Here is a 27,880-nt window from a genome sequence, read left to right on the forward strand (position 1 = left end):
CTTCAAATTTCCCCCGCACTGCATCAAGTTCATCATTTCCTCAGTGAAGTGGCATGTCAGAAAAAGCAATCCAAAACATAGAATCATAGAAAAGAAATCTGACGGAGAGGAAATCTGAACTGGCCAACACAGCGGCGTAGGAAGCCTTTTCGCCGCCCGGGGCGGTGGTGTGAAGGCACCCTCCTGGGGGTGGGGCATCACAGCGCATGCGTCGTGACAGCACGACACGTTGGATGCACTGTGCACGCTCGGAATTTCCGGGCATGCGTAGTGGATCCGGCCGGCGCTGCTGCGAGCCAGCGAGCCCCACAACCCGCCGCTCACTCGCCAGCTCGCCACGGGAGCAGTGGGCGGCGCTGCTGCAAGCCGGCGAGCGAGTGGCAGGTCGGGCAGCCCCAAGACCCGCCGCTCACTCGCCAGCTTGCTGTGGGAGAAGTGGCCGGCGCTGCTGCAAGCCAGCGAGTGAGCAGCGGGTCGGGCAGCCCCACAAGCCGCCGCTCACTTGCTGGCTTGCCGCGGGAGCAGCAGTGCCGGCCAGATGCATCCGGGCCAATGCTGCTGCTCCTGCGGCGAGCCGGTGAGCGAGCTGTGGCTCATGGGGCTTCCCCATCCGGATGGGGTGCTGGGTGGCGGGTTAGGGGGCGGGAAGTGTCAGCCCCCTCCCCTGGAACCCGGGGCACAGCGCCCCCTACGACCCGCCCTTCCTATGCCACTGGGCCAACACAGATCCAAATCTGACTCCACTAGATATCAGTCCATCTGCAGGACTTTTAATAGGGAACACTTTTCTATCTCAGCACTATTATTACAACTAGAACTAATAACGGGAAATATTACAGCATTACAGCTCCCAAGTTTATCAATATGTGATCAATGAGCACAGCCACACTGATCAGCCTCATCCCTGATCCTGCACGCACGCCCCCAATATCTGCAAATATAGCACTGTAGACAGTATCCATATTGTACATTTCTAGCATTCAAAGCACTGCAACACACATTGGCCTGGCCTGCAGGTAACACAAAACCAAACGATGGCTTGGTGTGCCTGCTGAGCTCCTCTCACACCTGTAACTTCACTTCTCGAAGCAAGAGAACCACCAGAAGGTCCTCAGAGCTGGACCTCAGTGTCTGGGCTGAACGATGCAGTGACACGTCTTCAGGTATACAAGGCCAAGGCCATTTAGGTCTTTGGGAGATAACCCATGAGCCCAGGTTCTGATGCAATACTGAGCTAAATCATGTCTCATCTCCTGGTAGCACCGCAGCAGAATTGAGTGGGAGGAGCAAATCAGCCACGTTTTTCTCAGTGTGCACCAGCCCACTTGTTCTTTCACACTAAGCCATGGGTTTGGCTTAGTGTAATGTGGGAAGGAGGTATTTTACCGGTATTTCAGTGGCTTCTAGTAAGTCTGAGCTGTGGCGTGTTGGAAATTAATCACTGCAAGTTGCGTGTTGTTTATTACATTTTTATCCCTGACCTTCTTCCAAGAAGGCTGAAAACAACAACAAAGGTTTCCCTCTACCACTGCCCTGCCATTTTATCCTCACAATTACCCTGTGAGGCTGAGAGATTATGATACCTCAGAGTCATGCAATGAGCTTTGTGGCTAAGTGAGGATTGAGACGCAGACTGATCTCACCACACTAACACCGCCACCACACTGGCTGTCGTCATCATAGCGTGGGATACCTAATGGCAGCCAACGTGAAAGTTTCAAAACAAGAGCCTTGTGTTTCTGCAAGACGGCTTCAGATGAATCCAGAAATAGCTTTAATAGCACTATATCATGAAATATGACAAAACATTTTCTTTATACAATAAATTGTTTATATCAAAGCAGGGAAAATACGGCCAGCTATATTTCTGGCAGAGCAGAGACTGTCCTAAGAAAGTATACTCCCCCAAAGCAGAAAGAGATAAACAAAAAAGCAGATACATTTGTGAGGGTGTGTGTGTGTGTGTTTTAAAGAAAGCATTAAGCTGCAAAGAGATGAAAGAGGATTCAAGAGAAAGAGATTGCTGAGCTCATTTGAAGCAAATGACGCTGAATTTTCTCCAGATAAAAAGCAGGCCTAAGTGGAAACTCTTAAGGCAGATATACATACCTCAAGCCTTTATTTCAAACCAAGTGTTGGTTTACAGGATAGTCTTTCATAGGATTTTGCTTCACCCGCGCGATAGAGTTTGTAATACATTTATAAACAACCCTCCAGCTTAATAAAACTTCCAGATCAGATATCAAATACAGAAACTTTCAGTCCCCTTTTCCTTTTGTGTTGGGTCTTTTAGATGGCAAGGCTGATGCCAGGAAATATCTGGTCATCTGTAAGCCACTCTGGAAGTCTTTTTCAGCCAAAGAGTAGAATTAAAATGCTTTTTTAAAAAAAAATTAAAAAAATGTTTTAGATAAATTAATCAAAGTGGAAACAGCAGTGCATTCTATTGACTCAACAGAAATATATCTGAGCAACAAAAACAGTAAAAATAAAGTACCGATTCCTGGTTAAAACCAGCTTCGATGGCACATGCTGGAAGGCCTGCAGAAATAAAAAGATATTTACCTTGAATCAAAAACATGCACCAAATTTGGCACTTGGGGGAGTATCACGCATGCAGGATGCCATAGCTGAAAAATAGCAGGGGTCATGTGACAATTGCAGAGATGTTATGTATTGCATATGCCTGCAAACCTCAGACATTGGATATGCTACATTCTATTAAGATGGACCACCATCAGAGCCTGTCGCCACAGGTGGAAAGCCTGGAACAGCAGAGCAAGCAACAGGGCAAAAAGTTAGCTTTGACCAAAGCGTTGAGTACAATCCTCAACCCCACCAAGAGGCTCGTAATAAGCAATGCAGGCACTCATATGCCTTTCACTCCTCCAGTTCATCCAGAGCAGGCATAGGCAAACTCGGCCCTCCAGATGTTTTGAGACTACAATTCCCATCATCCCTGACCACTGGTCCTGTTAACTAGGGATAATGGGAGTTGTAGTCCCAAAACATCTGGAGGGCCGAGTTTGCCTATGCCTGATCCAGAGCAATGCCCAGGATCCCCATCTGAGACCACAAAGTCCAAGAAGCAAACTTCCAATGAACTTATAATTTATTCCTATACCTGTTTAAACAAGCACTGGCGGAAAAAGGGGGGTGCAGTATGTGTGGCCCTCCCCGGGTGTCATCCCTGAGGGGGTGACATCACCGTGCCGCCCCCCTGGGATGCTTGCTGTGGGCAGCGCCCCCCTGGGAGGCTCGCCCTGCCTCCACGGGTGCACAGCATGTGCGCCGCTCTGGGTGCTGGAGCAGCTAGGGTAGCTTCACCTCTGTAAACAAGAATTGTTTCTGCAACAGGCTAGCTTGGGGAAGAGGTTGCAAAATGGTTCAACAGGTTAAATAGGAAGCACTGTAGCAATGAAAGATAGATTTCAGTGTCTGTGTGACCAGAAACATTCCCTGCAAAAAAACTTTCCAAAGCAGTCTCTGTCTGGGTATCTATTTTCTAACCAGTAAAGTGTCACACTCATAATCCACATTGCCCATGTTTATAAGTGCTGCGAACATGACCCTAAACATGCTAATGATGGAAAAAGCATTAGATTTTCCTTTCTACTTTGCCTTGAAGAGAGACACTAGAGATGCTTTTTAAAAAGAATCTCATTTATCCAAACCCAATTATCTAGTCTAGTATCCCAAAAGGCCCCTGCAGTTGGCAGTCCAGATGTAGATACAAAGTACATAGCCAAACCCATAGCTCTGAGTACAAAAAGTTCAAATCACAAAAGGGATACCATGAATGAACCAAAGCGTGGTTTTGCATTCCTTCCTTCTTTGAACATTTGGAAGCTCCAACAGAGCTTTATGGGACCAGTTTTTAATTCTGGGCCCCACCTGCACTAAAGCAGCATTATTCTACTTTAATCAGCCATGGCTTCCCCCCAAAGAATCTTGGGCAGTTTAATTTCTTAAGGGCCCTGAAAGTTGTCAGGAGGTGCCTATTTCCCTCACAGAGCTGCAATTCTCAGAGTGGTTTAACAACCAATCCCTCTTTCCTAGGAAACTCTGGGAAACAAAGGTATATTCATTGCTTTATCTGGTTCTATTTGCAGATGTCTAATCAGGATAGCAACTGAGGAAGTTGAAGGCACTGTATTGTGGTGGCTCTGCTCCTACCAATAAGGTCATTACTAGAAAACAGCACTAGGTGAATATTGCTCAGCCTCAAACATGTGGTTTTTGAGTTGTGGGGGTCCCACAGGCATCCCTTCTGTCTCCTATGCTATTCAACATCTATAACATCTATATGAAACTGTTGGGAGCTGTCGTGCAGGGATCTGGAGCATTGTGTTGTCAGTATACTGATGACACACAGCTCTATCTCTCCATTCCATCTGACTCAAGAGAGACTGTGCAGGTGTTGGGCCAATGTCTGGAAGCAGTGAATGACTGGATATAGCCAATAAGGCTGAATCTTGATATGATGGAGGTGCACTGGCTGGAGGGAATTAAGTGAACGACCTGTTCTGGGTGGGGTGCCACTGCCAAGGGCTGCCTGGGTTGCACTGACAGGTGACAAAACCTTCTCAGGGATGGTTCCGTTTGTGGAACGTCCTCCCTGGCGGGGTGGGTCTGTCTCCCTCACTAATTTTTAGGAAGAAACATTCCTGTTCACCTAGGTACTGTATTTAGATGACTGAAAGATACTGTTCCTGGCTATCTTAAAGTTATAAACTGTAAGGGTATGCAATTATTTTACATGTTTTTAGGTGTTCTTAATGCCTTTAAATGTTTTCGGATTTTTAAAAATTCTAAACATGTTTTAAATAGCATTTTCCACCAGTTTGCTACCCTGGGCTCCTTTGCGAGAAAGAGCAGGACAGAAATTCAATAAATAAATTTCCTAGAAAGGGTAAAATGCAAAAGGCACCATGCTATGATCCAATGATCTAGATAAGCCCTAAAAGCATCAATCATGGTGCAGGCTTGGCTGATTCACAGGACATGTTGATAGCATCTATCTGCAAAACTAGTTTCACTCCCATTGCAAACTTTCTAATGACAGAGTTACAGGCATAGCTTCATAAACGGCTGCATTAGCTATCTTGAAGGCATGCAGAATAGTTTGTATATATTGTAACCCATGTAATAAAAACTGGGTTATGTGTGCCACGCTCTCCCTTCCCTTCTGATACATTTGTGCTGAAAACTGCCCCATGCATCTGTTCCTTGGAAGCGGAGAATTAAATGTAACATTTTGGACAGCAAAAAAAAATGTGCAAAGGAAATACAAAGCAATGCAACCAATGCATCATACCAGGAAATAAAGTTTGTCCGAAGGGTCCAAAATATTTAGCACAAATCTTACTGGATTATGGACTCTTAAAATGCAAAGAGAGAACTAAAACTTTTTCAACTATTTACAGTCATCAAAGCAGAAGGACTGAAGTAGATATATCTGCTACCATGAGAACACAGGAATTCAAGTTGCAGGGTACATTTTCTGTTCCACCAATGCACTGGGGGTGGGGGGAGGTATTTGTGGAAAGGGAGAGAATCACTAATCAAGAAACTGACCAGATTCCAATCTATGTTAAAAGAGAGTTCCACAACTGCAGCACAAACAGACAATTCCCCTGTTTTAAAAATTCCTAGAAAGCATTATGAATATTGGTTTCTCTTGGACAGTAATGGTTGTGAGAACATGACACACTGGTGGTTTCCATACAAAAATCCGTAAAATAATAACCGCAATAATAGCATGGCCCAACTATATTTGCCAGAAGTCGAGATGGAGGACAAAATTGATTTTGTTTGCATTTTAATGAAAAACTACCAGGTTTGCACTTTTCGAATGAACACGTGAACCAAGATGCAGCCTCCAAATACCTTGGAGAACTGAAATTGCCCAGTTTGTCCATGCCTAGCCAACAACAACAAAAAACAACAACCCCAGAACACTTTCTGTTCTACTGTTTGGAAGGGAAGCCAAATGCCTGCCTGCAGCATCTTAAAATCTCTGCAGCACCTGGTAATATTCAAAAGCCAATACAGGAATCCATGGGATGCTTTCATTAAAGTGCAGAGCACTTTTGAACATGGTTTATAAAGAAGCGAGCTCCATTGTATTCTGTTAGACTTACTACCTAGTAAACATGATTGCGACTTCAGACATATACTGAAAATCCCAAGCAGCAGTTTCCATAGTTTTTTAATTATGATTTAAAGTTCCTCCTCCTAATTTATTACTTAAAATCAGGCTGATCACTATACTAGGTGTCATACAGAAGTTAAGAGGCATGGCCTAACCTGTGGGTTTACAATGAAATAATTGGTTCTATCTAAAAGCCTTGCAGTCTGCTCCTCAGAAGTAAGTTCAATGGAACTTAGCCGCAAGGAAGAGCACATAAAATTGCAGCTCAAATTCTTAAGTGCTTGTGGCATTTAGTTTTCTATAAAAAGGGGCGAGCACAAAGTAGCGTTTCAATAATAAAAAGTTGCTTAAGGCTTCGCCATGAGCTGGTAAAGACTACATATTTAAAAGAAGAAACTTGGGAGGGGGGTGTTTATTGTGGCTTTTTAGAAATCATTCAGTGTCTGGAGCCCTCTCCGCAGTAATCTCATTGAGCATTCGTAAAGAAAAAGGATATACAGTTCCTTCCTAATATATATACTTTACGTGTCTTTGATCCAAAGCAGCATCTGCATGGAAAAGTCACAAAAATTGCAATCTCATCCCTTTCTAATAAGTGAAAGAGAGCACAGACATAGAATCAAACACAGCACCATTTCCAAAATAAATACAGCAGTGGATTGCAGTTCAACTGCACATAGTAGATAGACTTAACTCTCTCGGGACTGAGAATCGCAAAGTTAATTCAGAGGCAATGCAGTCCCTCAGCCACTAAAGTTGTCCCTTATGCTAATGTGGTACTGCCCAATTACAGGAGCTCTTGCTTAAAGTGTGCAATTAACGCAAGGTTTAAGAAGTCAGAGTTACTCACAGAGTCGTCCTGGAGATGCAACAGCTAGCTTTTCTTACGACAGGAAATTCCAGTGCAACATCATGTACGATGCAGAACCGACAGGCATGGAGTCAGGAACAGACGGGCCCCTGGGATTACAGCAGCCCCAAGACGCGTGCTAGTGCATGCCGAACTATAATTTATGAAACAGAGCTCGTTTAATCAGCCAATCGGTTGGCTTCTCCCTAACAAGTCTAACTGGCTCTGAAGGGCAGAAAGCACTGCAACAGAACAATAAAAAAGAGACGATATCCCACACGCTAAGCTGCTTAGGATGGAATTGCTTTCTGTGATAGGAGTCTGGTGGGGGAGGGAAGCAGTCTCTCCCATTCTCCCTCTCTTTTTAAAACAGAGTAACAGGTGATCTGCTTCCATGTAACAAAACCACTGGAAATCTGAGCTCTGGATTTAATTTGAATCACATGTGCAAGGAAGGATCATAGCAGTACTGTTCTCTCCTCACCTTCTTCCACCCCACCACGAATATTCAGCTCTCCCCTTTTGTATGCTGTTACTCACAGAAGAAACAGCCAATGCATCCATGTTTTGCTGAATTGCTGTACTGCTGGCCATTAAAAAAAAAAAAAAACACCACCCCACCCATTATCACATTCTATTATCTGCTCTTTTCAGCACCCTTGTTTCCAGGAAGAAGATGGTCAAATCTAAATTCTGTGAAAAGGAGGATGGTTTAATTTTTTATTTTCACAGAAGGCTCTGGCTCAACCTTGATGATGCCTTCCTACGACAGATTACCAAATATTCAAAAAAGGAGAGAGATAGTAGTTATGGGAGGCTTCAACTACCCCAATATCTGTTGGAACTCAAACTCTGCCAAAAAAGTAAGTTCCAGCAAATTCCTCCAGCGCCTCAGCGACTATTTCATTTCCCAGAAAGTGGAAGAAGCAACAAGAAGGTCATCTATCTTGGACCTGGCCCTCACCAAAAGGGGGCAACTGATTGATGAAGTAAAGTACTGCAAACCATGGGAGGAAGTGATTGTGTGCTCTTGGGTTTCATGATACAGAGGTTAGGAAGAGTAGTCTGGACTTTAAGAAGGCTGGTTTCAAAAAGCTGAAGAACTATTGGGTGAGATCCCATGGTCAGAAATACTCAAAGAGAAGGAAGTCCAAGATGGATGGATGTTTCTTAAAGGTGAAATAATGAAGCCCCAAAGGCAGACCATTCCAACAAGTGTGGGGCATCTAAAGAAACTGGTCTGGTTGCATAAGAAGCTTACAGATGAACTGAGATTTAAGAAAGCCATGTAAAAGAAATGGAAGAGAGGGGAAATCACAAAGGAAGAAAAAAACCTAAGTAGCCAACAGCTGCAGGGAGAAGGTCAGGCAGACGAAAGCTGAGAATGACCAGTAATGTCTACATATCCCAAAACTGAATCTTTGCAGTGATAACAGGTTCTGGGGTAAATCCATGGTAAGCTCGATTAAATTCAGCCTAGACAAGAACTGAGCATGTAAGGAACAAGTACAATGTGGCCTCGGAGAGCCCAGTTCCTATCCTGACAACATTCATTCTCTTATGTAGGTTCCATTTCCCGTGCTGCCTTTCTCTTCTTCTACTCCACCAAATCACCATTCATTTTAAATACAGAAAAGTGGGATACCCAAGCCAGCCTACTAAAATGGTGCCTGGTGTGGTAAAGCAAGAATGGAGAACCAGCAGCCTTCCAAATGATGCTGAATGGCAACTCCCATCATCCCTAACCATTGATCATGCTAGCTGGGGCTGATGGAGTCCAACAGTATCTGGAGGCCCACAGATTTTCCTATCCCTGTGGTAAAGCTACTTATCCACTTCAGATTACAGATGTGGAAACTGCTCAACTTAACCATTTCCCAGTTTACTTAAGAAAAATATGCTCCACCATTTCTAGGAAGTTGAAGGTGGCTTAAGAGGACCAATAAAACGACAAAATATCTAAAAAGCAATGCAGCAGCAACTAAAGCACCACCATAGCCAAGTTCCACAGATCATGGTTGATGGTTTTAAAAGCTTCTCTGAGGTCCAGGAGTCAGTAGGCTTGTTCACCCCACTGTCCTCCCAGTAGGAGTCATCTATCAGGGTGACCAACCCAAAGCAGGTTAATGCCAAATCAGAATCTGAAACTGGACTGATGTGGATACAGATAATCAGTGTCTTTTGCGAGGGTTTGAATTATTATAAAACTCCCTGCACTTATGAAACTTTTTTACTTAGCCTTTCTACCTGACATGTTAGGATTGTCTGTGGAGCAGGAGTCAGTCACATGCAGTGCTATTTTTCTAGAAAAAGAGGTGCCAGAGGTCACCACGAATGCCTCCCTTGTTCTCTTATAATGGCAATGGCACCCACCTGAGAGGTGCTGGAAGTTCTGGCTGAAAAAAAGCCCTGGTCATATGTTTCTCCCAACCTTCAATTTGCAAACAAACAAACAAACAAACAAACAAACAAATACATAAATAAATACAATTGGTCTCAAAGCTCAATACCGTGTTTTCCCGAAAATAAGACATACCCATAAAATAAGCCGCAGCAGGATTTCTAAGCATTTGCGCGATATAAGCCATACCCAAAAAAATAAGATATGGTGATAGGTGTGGCTATGCAGCGTACTGACATGGAGTGGTTAAGAAGATGGGGAGCAACTGACGTAATAAAAATAAGACATTCCCTGAAAATAAGCCATAGTGTGTCTTCTTGGGGAAAAATAAATATAAGACAGCGTGTTTCCCCGAAAATAAGACACTATTAGATGTTCAGTCAATACAGATCCAATTTCCCCCAAGCCCCACAAATGATCCATCTGTACAAATGCCATCTATAGCTCACTGCCCTGGCACCAAACGAGACAGGAAGGATGGAATATCCCAAGATCTACATCAGGGCAGTGTTCCAAAAACGTGGCATTCTACTGACATAAAAGGAATGTTAACATTGGCACAAATAGCTTAGAATCATAACCTTTTAGAGAAGCAACGACGTACAACAGTCTTGCTTGTGGACAAATGTTCCTTGTGAAAGCTGCAGAAAAGCCAGTTGGACCACCTCCCAAGCCACCACTGTTTGATTTTGAAAGCATGCTAACATCTTTGCAAACACAAGCTTTTAAAATAAATTTATAATTTCCATATCTTCTGGCTGCCCAGTTACCTATAGATTAGCAGTTTTTCATCTTTTGACCTGCAATGCATTTCCAGAAATCTCTGCCCTTCTGTAGCACACTGTCTGAGCCATCTGGGCTCCCTTGTTAAATTAATTCCTTGTCCTACAGGCACCTTTCATATAGCACACTCTTCTTGCTTCTGTTTGAGTCATGCCTGTAATCTGGATGATTAGAGGATGCACACTTCCATTAGAGAGACTAATCTGTTGTGAACATCTGGGTACAGGAGATCCTGATTAACTATAGGGGTTTGAACATCACAGACTCTGTATCTCTCCACATCCCTGTAAGTTAAAATTTGCTCAATGCAGGGGGACAGGGGCAGGATGAACAGCCTGAAATATAAGCAGAACAGCACATACTCTGAATGCATAAAGTACCAAGTTGATTCCTTGGCATCTCCAGATAGAGATAAACTCCTGTCTGAAACCCTGAAGTCTCATTACTGGAACAAACCACTAGTTGATCCAGTGGTCTGATAACTTCCTGTTTGGGTCACCAATAAAAACTGTGATCTATCTTGAAGTGTAGTCATTCTCCAGCAGTACAAACAGCGGGAACATACGCTGTACACCACTACAGATTGTGAGAAATTTAATTGGTCTACCAAGCATTGCCAAAGTATAGTGGATGGAAAATGAATTTCCCTAAGTTGCCCACCAGGCAACAGGAAGATGCTACTCAAGGGGCCACCACGTTACATGGTGAATCTGAATCTCCAGGTTCAGTTTTCATCAGGTAAAAAGACATTATGAGAACTTAAACCATCTTTGAAATATGCCAGTTAAATTGTATGAATCATCCCTCTGTCTCATCCTTTCCCATGTCAAACACCCAACTCTTTAGAGGCTGAGATTCTGTGTCTTCCAATGTCAACATCAATTCATCTTACTGTTCAACCCAGGGTATGTTTACATCTACTAAGTGACATGGATCTTATTGGGAATTACTTCCAAGTAAACATGAAAATAGGTGCAGCCCCAATTTTACACATTTTAGCAGGACCAGCCCAAGACATTTTGCTGCCTGAGGCAAAGGAAGAGATGATTCCCTCTCACAACATTCAATGTGTAGAAACTGAAGGAACTGGCAGCTGAGTCTTACTTAACAATGCCTTTTGTTAATTTAGGGTGCTTCCAGATGGAGACTTCATACAGTAGATGGGCCACACAGATTCAATTTCCCTGTGGGTGCGATTGGCACATTAACCTCCACACATTTTTCAGTCTTAATATTAATGGCTATTCCTCCACTTGCCATCCACACGAGTTGACAGAATGTATTCATGATGTGGGAGATTGAACCTCTCTCCCACTTTCTCCCCATTCTAGGCATGCACAGACTGCAAAGGTGTGCATGCACCTTTTAAAAAATAATCACCATCATCATCCCCAGGAAGTGTACAAGACAAAATGTTACCAGGTTGCTTCACAATAGGCAAAATGGAGGGCTTTGGGGATGAGGGAGTGATACTGTAGCAAAAATAGATTCATTGCATTTCATTGGTTTTGATTTCCTTTCCAATCATCCAAGCAGGAAGCATCTTAAACACTAAATGATAGTACTGAAATAATGATTGGTAAGGGATCCAGGGGGAACCATGAAATTATAGGCCAATTAGTTTAGCATCTATTCCAGGAAAACAGAAGGGAAAATATAGCACGACCCTCCTTTCTTCTAAGCAGGCTGCTCCCAATTTATCTTGGCAACTCAACAACTTTGTCACAGCTGGGGCTGTTCTTCAGGCTAGCCAGCAGGTTCTCCATGAGAGATGTGGATCTGGCCAGCAAACTGCAGACAGAGGGAACTCCTTGGTAGGATTGCTAAGTTAAATTTATATTTTTTAACTTTTAAACACAGAAGGTTTTTAAACAAACTGAGGCTCTTACTCATAAGTAAGAAAGAGATCTTTATTCAGGCAGGTCACAGTACAGATTCGGTAGCAGATGCAGAGCTAAGGAATTAAGGTTCAGGAATTCAGGGTGAAATTACCAAATACTGTATGTCCCAGTAAGGTTCCCTGACCTTCCTGCCAAGCCATTAAAGATGAGGCATGGCACCATCACTCACAAGAGACTCTTGTCCTGGGGGAATGTCAGGATTGCAAACATGCACTATGTCAAGGAGTATGGGTCTGTTCCCATCAGTGAAGGTAGTGCCTGGTTCTGATCAAAGCACTGTGATGGGTAAACTACAGTTCCCATGATTCTTTGGGGGGAGCCGTGATGGGTATAAATGTGATTTAAGCATATGGTGTGGATGTGACCTAATACATGTATAGTCAAACTGTCCCCATTACCTGGAGATTGTTAAATCACTATCAGTTTGCATCCAGGAAAGCTTTTTTGGTGTGTGGTGGGGAGATGCCTATTTGATTTTTTTCTCAGTGTGTGTTCCAGACTTCCTTCTACCCCTATGTAACCACATGTCCAAATAGCAAATAATGTGTTGGTGTTGCAGTGATGCTATAATAAGCAGGAGCAATCTGCAGTGATATTAAACAAACATTCTATGAAACATTCCAATGTATGTGTGTGGTGTTTTGTTTGTTTGTTTGTTTAAAAAAACATCCAGAAACGTTGATGGTGTGTTTGCTAGTAAGCTTTCTGCAGAAGCTTGTAAAGGAGGACAAGCTTTTGCAATGTAACTCCAAAGGTGCTTGCAATAAATAGCAAGCAGCATACAGCAGCAATGTGTGAAGGGAGGAGTGGGGTGGATGTTCAGGCAATGTGAGAGTAGGATGGTTATCCACAAAGTTGCATAAAATATTCATGTTTACAGTTACAGAAACCCAAGACTTTGCAAGGCCCTGGCTCACTTACTTGCAAGCTAGTCAAGTCAAGATTCAATTCAGTTCTACAATACAGTAACAAAACATAATGCAATAACAAAACTCTAGTGCATACAGGAATCTGTAATTGAAAACACATCTGGCATGGAGCCTGTGGGTGGCTGTAGCAGCCAGCTAATAGCTGCAGCAGCTACTACATGCATTCTTTGGAGCCTTTTGCAGCAGCAACACCAACGCTGCTTGTCATCTAGTCCAACTACCTGCAATACAGGAATCTCAATTAAAGCATCCATGACAGATAGCCATCCAGCCTCTGATTCAACCAATGAAGGAGAGTCCACCACCTTCTGAGGGATCCTGTTCCCCAGTGGACTGCTCTTACTGTCCGAAAATAAGAAAGTTCTGTCTGTGATGGATGGCCATGGTGCCTTTAAATCAGATGTGGGAAACTTTTGCCCTCCAGAACTCCCAGCAGCCCCAGCAAGCATGGCCAATGGCCAGGAAAGATGGACATCTTAGAGTGGCTGGAGCAACCTAGCCAGATGGACAGGATATAAATAATAAAGTTGTTGTGGTGGTGGTTTTAGTTAGTTAGTTAGTTAGTTAGTTAGTTAGTTCGTTCGTTCGTTCGTTCGTTCGTTCAGCAATGTCTGGAGAGCCACAGGTTCCCCAGAATGGCTTTATGTGTTTTCCAAGAAGCATGGGGCCATTTAACTATGAACAGGTCACAATCATCTGGGAATATGTTTAAAAATGACTCTAGCACAGAGGCACGAAAGACCTTCATGAGGAGCTTCCACTCACATAGTTGAATGATTTAGAAGTTTAGAGATGTGTCTCTGATAAGGCTGACATACAGACATGCACACACACTCCCCCCCCCCAAAAAAAAACCCACAATAAATTGGATGGCAGAGCACATGTTTTGAAGGAACAATGCTCAATTGTTGGGCTGGGAAAGATCTGGCGAGCTGCTGCCAGCCTGAGTGGACAATACTAGTCTACATGGGCAAACGCTCTGACCTAACATAAGACAGATTCATACACTGGCTGCTGTGGTGTGCTGCAGACACACATATTGTGGCATGAGCTTTCCTAAACATTTGTAGGAACAAATCAGAAATTTGTTTCAGCTGTATTTTCAACCTTATTAATTCACCAACCTGTGACTTATATGCAGATCAGAACGCAGCTATAAATTGGATTACACACTTCTCTGAAACTGCATCACAAAATTCAGTTACAATGAGAAAGCTTATTCTTAGGAGAATTTAAGTATGAATTTTCCATACTTTTTTTTTAAACACAATAAAAGCCCGGGTGGAACAGACATATGATTGAGCAGATGTGAAACTGAAATAGACAGATCCCTAAGTATTCATCAGGTGCTGGCCTTGTGTTTCTGCTGAGTTTGCCATTGTTGTTGTCGTTCAGTCGTGTCCGACTCTTCGTGACCCCATGGACCAGAGCACGCCAGGCACCCCTATCCTCCCCTGCCTCCCGCAGTTTGGCCAAACTCATGCCAGTCGCTTCAAGAACACTGTCCAACCATTTCATCCTCTGTCGTCCCCTTCTCCTTGTGCCATACAAGGTCTCAAAATATTAAATGGCAATTAATTTTATGTCCATTTGATACAGCAGGAAACCAAGACATCAGAGGTTTACACAATTTGCCCACAGATCAGCCCAGAATTGCTATGGCACATATTAAGCACATAAGATCCAGCACCACACAGGAATAATTTGAAGTCCACTAATTTCCCCTACACAAAACGTATTCAAGTTTAAATACTGGATATATGACATGCTTGGAAATGTTTGAGAAATGTTTCCCCACAGTGTCTAAGCAAAAATTCCACGTTAAAGGACTTGAAGCAGAAATGCACTGCTGTTAAATAGCTGTGAAGAAGGCTTAATAATTTAGCCTGCTGTTTTGCCAGATGCTTGAAGGACATAAAAGATCTTTATATGATTGCCAGAACTCTTCTCTCCACACACAAAACAGAAGGAAGGAAAGTATGTGAAGAATTAAGACATGTAACAGCTTGAGCAGCCTTCACCAACCTGATACCATCCTGACATTTGGACACCAGTTCCCATAATTCCCAGCCACCATGGCCAGGGCACCAGGTTGGTGAAGGCTAGAGTAATGTCAAATGCAGAAGAATATGAATACTACAACAGAAATGCAATGGTGAGTAGGGATTTGTGCTGCGAGCACAAGGAAGCACCAGAGAGGTTTTCCCCTCCGCATGACTAGCAGCCTGGTGCCAAATGCTGGCCGAGGGAGCTCTAATGCTGATGACAGTGAGGATACCAGCTGTGCTTTACAATATACGCTTTGGGGATTGGACCCACAGATGTTGACTGTTCGTTTTCCAAGCAAGCATCCAGATTTGCCTGCTGTCGGTTCCGAAACAAAAACACAAAGTGCCAACCGAGCATGAACTTTCTCTCTGTGCTTTTTTAATGCTGCTGAGACCACAAGGACAGTCTGATCCTGCAAAGGTCCGAGGACATGGTGGGTTGGTGGTGCTAGCACATACTACAAGGGATAGGTGTAAACTGCAGCTGAAGAATTACTGTATTTTTCTGTGTATAACACTCCCCCATGTATAAGATGGCCCCTATTTGGGGGGGAGTGGCAATTGCCCAGTTGTTGAGCTTTGGGGGGGTCTCTGCCGCCAATCGCACTACAGCCTACCACTGCAAATTGCACGCATCACTGCAGCCACCAATCGTCTGCACGCTCGCCACCAAAAGCCCACCTGCCCACTCGACACAACTACAGCCAACTGCACACAAACCTCGCCGCTGCCATAAATCAACGTCCAATTGCCGCAGCCAATCATCAGTAGGCCTTGCCGCAGCAACCAATCACACGCCCAATCGCCGCTGCCAATCTACTGCTGGCTGCTGCTACCAATTGCCCCCCCCCCCGCTATCCGTGTATAAGACGACCCGCAATTTTTGCCTATTATTTCTAAGGAAAAAATATCGTCTTATACAAGGAAAAATACAGTACCCTTGCACAATGAGGTAGAATCAGAATTGTAACTGTGGTTCTGCACTGCATCCAGTGGCGTAGGAAGGGGAGACGTTGGGGGCGGACCACCCCGGGTGTCACTCTGGGAGGTGTGACAAGATGGCCCCTGGGGGGCCCCCCCAGGTGTACAGCTCCTTACGGGCTGCGCATGTGCGGCACTCCGTACGGAGTGTGTACACTGCTGTTTAAAGCAGAGGAGCAGGATCAGTAAAAACAATGGCACAAGTCAAAAAAATTTCCACACCGGGTACCATCTGGGCTTGCTGCGCCAGTGACTGCATCTCATCCAGGGTTTGTATCACAATGTTGACCTCACAGGGTCCCCACTACAATGCAAAAGTGGGACAGCATTACAGAGATGGGACTGGGATCCTTACAGCACAATCTTAACTATGCTCTTTTTCCCCCAATGGTCCTTATGTCCTAAAACATTTGCAAAGGTCTCCACTCTAAAGTGGTTTAAAGCACTCCCTGCATACCTGCAACATGGTTGAAGCTTCTCTTCAATCACTTCCTGAAGTGTTTTTCCTTCTGCCAGACCCGCCCCCGCCCCCGCTCCTCCATGACTTGTGCCATTGTTTTTACTGGTCCTGCTCCTCTGCTTTAAACAGTAGCCTGTCCAACGGTTAGCAATGCAGCTGGGGCTTTTTCCACTACTTATTTCCATGCTACAACTGCTTATTTTCTATGTGGCAGGCTGCTGTTAAAAAGTAATCGAGCAGGGCTATAAAAATAACAACACAGCAGCGACTGCTCTGGTTAGAAACAAAACAGCATCTGCCAGTAGCCTAAAGATAAACTGGGCAATTGCAGCATGAGTTTCCATAAGAAGCACCTACCTTGTTATGTGCACTTTCAGGAATGAAAGCCCTTTTCTCCACTAAGCTTCCTTTTACACCCATTGTTTGCATACACTCTGACATCCCGAAAACCCTCTGAGCCCTATTGGCACAAAGCACAGAGCTCCCATGGTATGGTTTTTACTAGCCTCGCCCTTCTAGGATGGCCACCCCCCCACACACACACACACCCCAAAAAAGAGGACAAATGAGCAAACCATTTTCACTAAGCCAGATATTGTTGGAATCCCAACATCACATCGACACTTAGAATTGTAGAGTTGGAAGGGGTCCTCTGAGGATCATCTAGTCCAACCCCCTGCAATGCAGAAATATGCAGCTATTTCATACAGTGATCAAACCTGCAACCTTTGGCATTATCGTCAGCATGCTCTAACCAGCTGAGCACTCCAGGCAGCCTGAACCTGATCAAGGATGATGGGAGTCCAACAACATCTGAATGGACACAGGTCCCCTAGCGTGGCATAAGCTAATTGAGTATCTGGATAGATCAAAAACAAATAGGAATAAGACTATAATTTAAACCTAAATATATATCTCAGCATAGCAGAGAAGACTGCAACCAGGTTACCTTTGCACCTGCTTGGTCTGATGCCCAGGAATTGGCAACTAGAAGACCTTTGCTCTTCCTTATCTTTCAACTTATGATTGGACAGGCCTTCAAATACATGACTATTTCATTTAGAGGACCATCCTCTGTAAAAAAAGGGGGGGCACATCACCACTCTATTTACATCTGGAAGTTTTCCCTCTGGTCTGCCACAAAGCCCTGCCCCTGCACAAGCCAGCTCCCACTCAGATTGGCTGTTAAAGCCTCATGAGCATTTCCCACTCTCGGCATGACAAGAAAGGAGGGGGGAACCTCTCCCACCTGCCCCCAAACCAGGAAGGAGCCAACCACCCACTACACCTGCCTTGTTACAATTGCCACCCCCCCCAATCGATACCATGAGGACAGGCATTCATTTCACTAAAGTTAACTTCTGCTTTTGCACAGAAACGCTGTTTGCTAACCATCTTGACCTCTGTCAAATTATCAAACAGGCTAACCAAGGTCAGGCCTACTGTAATTGGCACAATATGGCGCCCCCCACCCCCTGGTATAAGGGCCCTTCTCAGGAGCGCAGGCCCTTGCTGAAGTAAAAGAACCGATATTGTGTTAGTGTAATTGAGCTCCTATATTGCAACATACAAAATCCACGTCTCTGGGGAGACTGACATGTGTATAACTATTTGAACGCATTAGGTACTTCAGTTGTTTACAGAATCTAAAAAACGGTCAAGGCTGAAGTGCATCTAAGAAAGGAGTTTAACTGACACGGAACTAGCCAGCAAAACCAGTTGTGTAAAGTTCAGTAAGCCTGATTTGCCAAGTGCCCTGGGATTTGCCAAATACAACAGCTTTCACCAATGGGACCGTGGCAATTGAGACGATGCTTAACAGAAGGGGGGGGGATACACAAAAGCAAGTGGAGCTGCACAATTTTTCCATGCTCTTACCGCCCAAGCTCCACAAAGCCTCCCTCACCTAACCAGGTATCACGCAAAACCCTAGCAGCCTTGATTTCAAGTTTATTAGTCTTCTTGCACCTTTTTTTTTTTGCATGAAAGAAAGGCTATTGATGAACTGAGAACAATGCCATACAGAACCACAACACATTACTTTATAACATAGCAAACCAAAACAAAGTCCCAATCTCCAAGCAGTGAGATATTCCAGGTATGCTTACCCAGGGTTCGGTTTCCTTAGAATGAAGTTTGTTCTGTTGTGTGTTTAGGATATATTGTTTTATTTGCACATATATACAACCCGAGAATAAGATGGAGGGGCTCTAAGCATCAACACCCCAGGAGATCTTGCTTCCCCATAAAGCTTCCTGGGGAGCCCAAAGTCCAGTACAGATCAAGAATGTCTCTGTCTCCAGTTTCAGGCCTGCTTCCAGCCCATATCAACAGCAATGGCTTTTGCTCTCCTACCTAGCTGCTGAGTGAGCAGAGGTTGGGGGGAAGGCCCACCCATTTGTTTTATGGCACAGAACAACTTATTTGTTTATGCTACTTAATTAACTAGCCAAAGGCATTACCTTAATAAAGGAACTGGCTTGGCAAGCTTGTTCTTATACATTCTACTCTCACAGATACAAGATTCCAATAACTAGAAGGGACTCGGGGTATCATCCAGACTGACCCCACCTCTCAAACTCAGAACAGCGTTATGGTTTAATTTTTTTACCATGTAACCCTAGCAAAACAAAACAATATCCAAGAGGCAGGTCAAATGTGTGTGACAAAACAGAACACTTTTTTTCAATAGCACATCCAATAGTGTGTATCAGCAAAACACAGAAATGCATTCCTCATTCATCAATATTCTATATTTTTCAGACGTTTTCCCACTCACCTTTTCACATCCTGGAAAATGTTAAAGGAAGACGGTTGCTAAAATGAGAGCTTGGTGGGATAATTGTTCACCTGTGCTTTTCTGCTGCTTTTCTTCTGAAAATTCCTTGCTCCAGAAAGATGCCCACTGTGTAGGCGTCATTGAAATATGAAAGTTGTTTATTGTCTGTGTTGTGATAAAGCACATGCAATGGTGCAGGGAAAAGGAACAAGTTCATAGCTGTAGGAGGGGCCTTCTGCCTTCCAGAGGCAACAGAGAAAGATGTCTCCCCTGGATGTTGTCTCTGTGTTTGATAGGATGGCCAGCTGCTGTTAGAAGCTCTAGGCCTCAGTTTTGGTTTCTATTAAAGCAAAGATTAAGTTCCTTTGTTAAGTAGCAGTGCCTGTTCGTACTGAATGCCTGCTAACCCCTCTGGCTCAGCTACAGCATATCTGTTACTGCAGGGTGGTTCTCTTTGTTAGAGTCACTGAGGCAGTTATAATAATTAAGGAAAAGGAAAACAGGTGACTTCTGGTTCTGAGAACCAATCAGAGGCTTGGAAGAAAAGCAAGACCCAACAAGGCCACAATCACACCATCCATTTAAAGTGCTATGATACCACTTTAAACCGTCATGGCTTCCCCCAAAGAATTCTGGGAGCTGTAGTTTGTTGAAATGCTGAGAGTTGTTAGACTCTCACATACCCTGTTTCTCCTAAAATAAGACATGGCCATAAAATAAGCCATAGCAGGATTTCTATGCATTTGCGAAATATAAGCCGTTTCCCGAAAATAAGCCATACCCCGAAAATAAGCCATAGTGATGCGGCACCTCCCATTAAAACAGCCTGGAGAGGCGTGGCTATGCAGCGTACTGATGCGATGCGGTTAAAATAAGACATCCCCTGAAAATAAGCCATACTGTGTTTTGTTGAGGGAAAAAAAATATAAGACGGTGTCTTATTTTAGGAGAAACACGGTAGTACAATTCACAGAGTTCTCTGGGAAGCAGCATTGTTTGTTAAACCACTCAGGGAACTGTAGCTTTTTAAAAAAGTGATTAAGAATGTCAATACAAGAATCAATAGACCCCCGTTTAAATCCCCATTCAGCTATGAAACTCAGTGGGTGACGTTGATTGGCCTAGGCCCTCTCACCCTCATCCTAGCTGACCTCATAGGGTTGTTGTGTGAGCTGCTGGGAGGGAAGTAAACATATAATACATACAAATAAAATGAATATGCTTTGCATTGCAATACCAGGCATGATAACTTGAAAGTAACCCCACCTGCCTTGTGGCCAGCAGAATATATTTTCATGTAAACACGGCAAGGAGTTCAGCCTAACTCTCCTGCTGAAATCATGGAGCTGCAAAATAGTTAACTTTTGGTTCTTCTGCAGGCTTGGAGCTGCAAAATCAGTGGATTTTTCTATAATCTTTCTGTAAATGTGACCTCTGTTATTACATTGCACCTTACATGAGGAAGATACTTTGGTAAATATTTATTTTTTATTAAAGTTCTCAAACTTTTATAAAGAGGAAAGGAAAAGTGTGGTAATTCTTAAAGTGCCCGGAGCCTTCCTTTAAGCCAACTTCTGATGGAGGAATTTTAAAATAAAGATAATGCTTTTGTTTTGTTTTGTTTTGTAAGCCTTTCCTTATGTCCTGCTCAGTCGTAGGCTGAGCTTCTGCAACAGGAACGTCTGATTGTACTGTATGACCTCTGAAAACTAGTTTGGCACCAAAACTCTTGCTTCAACATTCCTCGCTGCCTTATGCCAAGTCTTATACTGCTGGTCAATCTAGCTCAGTGTTGTCCACACTGACTGGCAGCAGCTCTACAACATTTCAGGCAAGGAGTCTCTCCCAGCCTTTTCTGGAGATGCTGAGGCTTGAACCTGGGACATGGCTGATTACTCTACCACTGAGCTACCTACGGCCCTTCCTCTGAAGTCATCATTGCTGCATCTGAAAGGAGTGGTCCAGTTGTGCTTGGGCCTCACTCTCTGGATCCCAGCCACATCCTCTATCCCTTATAGGTGTTGCAATTGAACAGTCCATCCCTTTTGCCTTTAAAATAAATGTTCAGTTAAAGTATCTGACAAGAAGGAGGAAAGGATTCGAGTCTGTTGACCTTTTAAGTATTTATGCTCAATTATAATAAGCCTAGACCTGGAACAAGATCGACTCTTGCATAATGTTTTGTTTTGTTTGGTCTCGTTTCCACAACATATGGGATGGGTTCCGTGCTGGGTTTCTTTAAATTATATATTATTTTAAAAATAGACTCAATGGGTGCATTGTCCAAGGACTCCAATACAGTGGTACCTCGGGTTACAGACGCTTCAGGTTACAGACTCCGCTAACCCAGAAATAGTACCTCAGGTTAAGAACTTTTCCTCAGGATGAGAACAGAAATTGCGCAGTGGCAGCGGGAGGCCCCATTAGCTGGTGGTACCTCAGGTTAAGAACAGTTTCAGGTTAAGAACAGACCTCCAGAATGAATTAAGTTCTTAACCCAAGGTACCACTGTATGTGAGTCATTCCTCTCCATTTCTAGATATTTCCTTTCCACTTGCTAATAGAGGCAGATAAAGATTCCAGAGGACTCTCTCTGTTTGTGTGGTTTTTGCTCCCTGCTGCTGGATGGGGAGAAGTGGGGTGACAAGACACCAGAGAGTGGTCTTTTTAAGTACAGACACATAGAAGTTATACAAGGACTGGTTTTCAGTGTAAGGGTCTGAAGATGAGTACTGTATGTACTGTATGTACAGGGGTTTTGAGATTCTTGCTGAGCCCATTCAAATCTAAAACTGGGGGAGAAATGTGATTCAGTTTTCATTTAAAGGCAAATCTACCTATTTCACACTTTCTGAAACAATATACAAACTGGAACACAAACACCCATCAAAATTTGCACTTCTCCAAACAAGTAATGTATTGAATAAAATGCATATACTAGATAAAGCATGCCTTAAAATGCATATATTTATGAAAGTAACAGACGAAAATGCATTATATATGAAGAAACTGTAGATTATGCAAAATTGCAAGCAAAAATGTATATATTGGGAGAAAAATCACATGAGGGCTTTCATGAGGACTAAAAAAAAGGATTTGAGAAACTGAAATTGACAGATTCACCCATCCTTATAAATTTCAGTGTCAAAGCTAAGTGAAATATATAATGTACTTTGCTATGCATATAGCATCACAGGATTACTTGAGAAGGCTAGCTCAGTTGGTAGAGCACAAGACTCTTAATCTTAGGGTTGTGGGTTCAAGCCCCATATTAGGCAAAAGATTCCTGTAATGCAGGGGGTTGGACTAAATAACCCTCATGGCCCCTTCCAACTCCACAATTCTATGAGAAGTCAGTCTATGGGAATAAATTGCTGCATCTGATGAGGCCCACCCACATTCATCCCCACCCCACCCCACACAATCTATATATACGAAAAGGAAGAATCATTTTCAACATTTTGTACTTATCTGGATTCAAATTTCCATTGCACTCCATGAGAAAATTGATCACTCCAAGATCATAACCAACCAGGGATCAATGTCATATAGTGTCCATTTGTTTCAATGGGACTCACCCAGGTCATCCTAGGACTGCAATTGCAATGAAAACAGTAGGGCGTGCTCTTGAATAAATGCACATAAGGCGGGTCGTAAAGCTCCAATTCTCAAACCATTTTCTTTGTAATCGTCCCAAAGTCTGGTTGCTGCAGCAAATTATTCAGGAGCTGAATTCTAAATGGTTTCTTGTATGTAAAGTGAATGGCTAATAGTAGTGATCAAAAGCAAACTGTCAGTAAATTTGAGCAATGAACTGTTTTGAATGATGAGGGATGTCCTTTCCTGCTCATAAGCAAGGACTTAAGAAACGTTGACAGAATGCATGAGTCATAAATATTCTGAACCATAGCTGTCAACTTTTTCCTTTTTTTAAAAAAAGGGGAAATTCCCTTATTCTGAATAGGATTCCTCACAAGAAAAGGGAAAAGTTGACAGCTATGATTCTGACTGTAACCATGAGTTCCTTATACCCAACAGCCTCTGTCCCTGTTACTATTTCCCCCTTCAACACAGGATGTAGGATGGGATGGAACATCCTGTTCCACTTTAAATTCAGTTCCCCACATTTTCTTAGTAGTTTACAATTAATATACAATAAATCCCCATTAAAATATGCATGGAACAACAAAGTAAATAAACAGGGAAGATCAGCTCATCTGTAGCTGTTAGGAAGAAGGAAAGCTCTTGGGTTTGTGGTCCAGCCCCCTTTGGGAGGAAGCAAAGGATGTAAATTCAATCAATATTGTCCTGGCCCTCACTGCCAGATGAAGAACTCAAACTCCCAAAGGTTTCTGCCGAAGACTTTAATGCTTAAATCAGAGCTGTGCATAAGCAAGGCACAATTACAAGGTACAGCAGGAGTGCAGGAGTATTAGATACATGTCCGGGTCGGAGCCAGCTAAGGTGTTGATCCATCAAGTAACATGCTGTGGCATTTGCCCTCTTGTGGTCATCCCAGTATGAGAGTGAAAGAGTTAAATATTTGTTAAATGACTGTCCAATTAAGACCCATGGGGCGGAGTCATCTGTGGTATAAGATTAAAGCGCAGGGGTTTTCAGAGTTAGTCAGGAGTTCAGTAAGATCAGTTGGCAGTCTGTGAGTTGAGGGGAACAGTGTGTCAGTTTAGTCAGAGTCAGCGTGAGAGCTTTAGCTAGTCAGACAGTGTGTGAGAGTCTGAGTTAAGAACCTAGACAGTTCGTTTGGGAACTGGGAGGTGTTTGGTTCGATAAGAAGGTATAGGACGGTATAGGAAGGTATAGGCCAGTATAGGAACTAAAGTTAAGATACTGACAGGATATTATCTGAGAAACCATAAGATTGTTAATGTTTTGAGAAATAAACTTGTTTTTTTTTTTGTTCACTTTTAAAAACTGACTGGACTCAGTGATTTACCAGGGAGTACCTGGTTGGTGGCAGCGGGAAGGAGGGACTGTGGTGGCACAGGGATCAATAGACTGTTAAACGTCCGGGGACCCTGTGTGAACGCCACACATGCCTCCTGCACCTTCCGTCTGCCAGCCAGAATCCCAAGACCGGGAAAGCAAATGGAAACTACAGCTGGGCTGAGCTTGCAAGGTCTGTTTGTGTCAGTTCTGCCGTCTCTGTGTCCTAGGAGGTGGAGGTGAAGTCAATGCCAGTTTGGTGTCAGATTCGATCTCAGCGGCCTCCCTCATCACTGACAAGGTTGTGTGCTGGAGGTGGTTCTATGACAGGAGGAATCTGACTAGCGGTGTCCTGTGTCACTAGAGCAGAATGCTCCTCTGCTAACCTGCTTGGTCCCTCCCCAGGAACCAGCTCACCATCCCTCCATGCTCCTTCCCTGACCCTTCTTAGTCACTTCCCACTGGTGCTTTCCCAGTCTCTGCTAGGATGCTCCCCAGCTCCAGCTAACTGTGCTCTTCTCAGTCCTCTTTGGGATCAAACTACCTCCCCCCCCACAACATAAATAAAATCCACTTTAATAATGACAGCAATCAGATGGTGGTATACTTTAGATACAGACCTTCATGCAAATAAGTTTCCCTGCTGCCAAATCGGCCTGTACCAATTTCCTCTTCAAAACTTGGGAGAGAGTCAATTACACCCGAGTGTTGTTATGTATTGATGTCATCTCCACAATGACCTTGTTTTTATGATGCTGTAGGTACTTGATAAAAAGCTTCTTATCCTAATGAGCCGTATAGCGCGAGGAAAGGACGGCAAGGTCAAGAGCGTATGTGCTAATAAGACAAGCAACGGAAGTATTTGTGTACTCAGCATCAAAACAAATTGCAACACCTTCCACCTTCCCTCAGAACATTGTTTACGGCTGCCCAAGAGACAGCATTCTCAACAAGGCCAACAGGAAATTGATTGCATCCGTGCAACAGTCAGGAATAAATAAAGGAATTGTTTTATTATAAGTAGCGTTTTCCCTAATAATGCAAAGCAGATGAGGCAACAAACAAAATGCGGGGTGTGTGTGCGTGTGTTAAAATCTGTAAGTCTACCCATTATTAATGCATTACTTATTTGCATTACATTACATAGCTTTGTTACCTACGTAGGCATATGTTTCTTTCCCCTCTATCTCTAGTAACACCTATTGAACTCAGTGGGGCTAACTTCTCAGTAAGCATGTATAGAATCATTCAGCACTTTACATAAAAAGGCCAGAAGCAAGCAAGCAAGCAAACAAATAAATTAACAATTTAAATGCCTGAAAGCTTGTTTTTCTGTTTATCGTTTTAAACATCATAGCATCATAGAGTTGGAAGGGACCCCAAGGGTCATCTAACCCACCCCCTGCAATGCAGGAATCACAGCTGCATTTTGAGGCACAACCTATTCTGCAGCTGGTTAATATTTTGTTATTTTAAATTAAAGCTTTTTTTGTAGCCTAGGACTATTTCTGTGATACATAAATAAGCTAAAAATAAACCGAAATGTTATGAGAAGTGACCACTCTTAAACAAGTGGCAAGGAATATCTTTATTTTGTCCACTTTCAGTCTTTAAACACCCATTAGTAACTCAGGGCATCAGAAAGCTAAGCGATGCTGCTATGTATGTAGCTTCCATCTCTTTCATTGAGGTTATGCACCCACATCTCTACTTTAGTTGCTACTGTGGGCTGCCACAGGACTGACCTCTGCTGGAAAGAGTTTTGATTGCACCGTAAGTTTTCATGCATCGCACAGAACTCCTCAAAATAAACCAAAAATATACATACCTATATTTGAGATTGAGCTTCAAAAGCATCCTCCCTCGTTCCATCATGCAGGTTCACAGCCAACGTATTCTGGAGCAAGAAAACTGACATCACACAGGAAGTTAATCACATAAAGAGAGCCTCTGGCCAGCAACTATTCCCTGAATCAATGAACTGGAAGTGCCATGTGACGGCTCCTGCTTACACAATTTTCTTGACACATCAGCATTATAAGTAACCCAACGATGGACCTTTGCAATAGATCATGATGACGTTTAGCACTAGGTTCGCCAAAGATGCCAGGACAGCATTCAGCACACCTGGAAACAAAATGATTATAAAGATGGAGGTGGTGGGGGAACAGAAAAGAACATCAGATGCAAAGAGACTTACAATATTAGCTCCTACCATATTAGGTGCTTCTAGAGATTCAGCCAGACCCAATTTCCTTGTGCTGGTTTGAGCAGGGCCTGACAAGCCAATAATGAGTGAAAATAGATCTTTGCCATGGGTCTGTTTTCTAGCAGGTAGAAATATTCAGTGGCATAGCACATGGCCTCTTGTAGTGCCTCTTGTCAGTAAATCAAGTTGGGATTTGCGCTGAGTAGGGGGTAAAGTTTTGGTATCATGCCTTGAGCTACAGGTGGGACACACTGAAATGAGGCTGAAGAAATTGCTTTGAGTCCCTTATCCAGTGAGCAAGGGGTTTCTTTAAAAATAATTAAAAAAAGCTTATTCACAAAATTGCTATACAGTGGTACCTCTGATTACGTACTTAATTCGTTCCGGAGGTCCATTCTTAACCTGAAACTGTTCTTAACCTGAAGCACGACTTTAGCTAATGAGACCTCCTGCTGCTGCTGCACCGCCAGAGCACAATTTCTGTTCTTATCCTAAAGCAAAGTTCTTAACCTGAAGTGTTATTTCTGGGTTAGTGGAGTATGTAACCTGAAGCGTATGTAACCTGAAGCATATGTAACCTGAGGTACCACTGTGTTGTAAATGACGTTGGTTCCTCTGCCTCCATTGCAACTCAACGCTAAGTTTACCTGTAAGTAAATCAACAGAGTTAATTTCTAGAATATGTGCTTAGGAGTGCAGGCATGGCTGAGCTCGAGGGGCACCAGCTACAAGTTTTGTCTAAGCAAGCCAACAAAGTTCAACAGGATATTCTCCCTCACATGAAGTGTGAGATAAAAATGGGCCTGAAGCAAAAACCCTTTAAACCATGGAAGATTTATTCTTTGAAATGTTTCAGAAGTGCAGCATCTTGAGGTACATTCAAAAGTGTTACATTTACAATATGAACACACAGAGACTTAAGAGTGCCTAGTACAGAGTTGAAGGATCCACATTCAAGTTAGCGCTCAACCATGAAACTCATTAGGTTGTGCTATCTCTCTCTCAGCCTAACCTACCTCGCAGGGCTGTTGCAATGATAAAGAGGGGGGGAGACAACACATGTTTGTGGGCCTGAGCACCTTGGAGGAGTGGAAGCAGGATAAAAACTGCATGTCTTTATGTTAGGAATACCAGCTTAGAAGAAGAAGAAGAAGAGTTTGGATTTGATATCCCGCTTTTCACTACCCGAAGGAGTCTCAAAGCGGCTAACATTCTCCTTTCCCTTCCTCCCCCACAACAAACACTCTGTGAGGTGAGTGGGGCTGAGAGACTTCAAAGAAGTGTGACTAGCCCAAGGTCACGCAGCAGCTGCATGTGGAGGAGCGGAGACACGAACCCGGTTCCCCAGATTACGAGTCTACCGCTCCTAACCACTACACCAACACTGGCTTAGAGGAGCTGGAACCCATTCATCAGTCATGATATGCTCCTGTTGGGTTTT

General features: G+C 43.5%; 1 protein-coding gene across 2 annotated transcripts in view; it reads right to left on the bottom strand.

Moving 5' to 3' along the window:
• The window catches only part of PDE4D (phosphodiesterase 4D), a 622,016-nt gene extending 602,318 nt beyond the window's left edge, over window positions 1-19,698 (bottom strand). Inside the window, exon 1 of one of the 2 annotated variants that reach the window (XM_033163808.1) lies at window positions 19,287-19,698. The gene's annotated coding sequence lies outside the window, so the exon portion shown is untranslated. Of the gene's footprint in view, window positions 1-7,004; window positions 7,115-19,286 lie in introns of those variants that run through there. The other variant, XM_033163807.1, reaches the window with a different exon arrangement.
• Between the last annotated feature and the right edge of the window lie 8,182 nt (window positions 19,699-27,880).

Source organism: Lacerta agilis, chromosome 11, assembly GCF_009819535.1.
Source record: "Lacerta agilis isolate rLacAgi1 chromosome 11, rLacAgi1.pri, whole genome shotgun sequence".
NCBI classification, from domain to species: Eukaryota; Metazoa; Chordata; class Lepidosauria; order Squamata; family Lacertidae; genus Lacerta; species Lacerta agilis.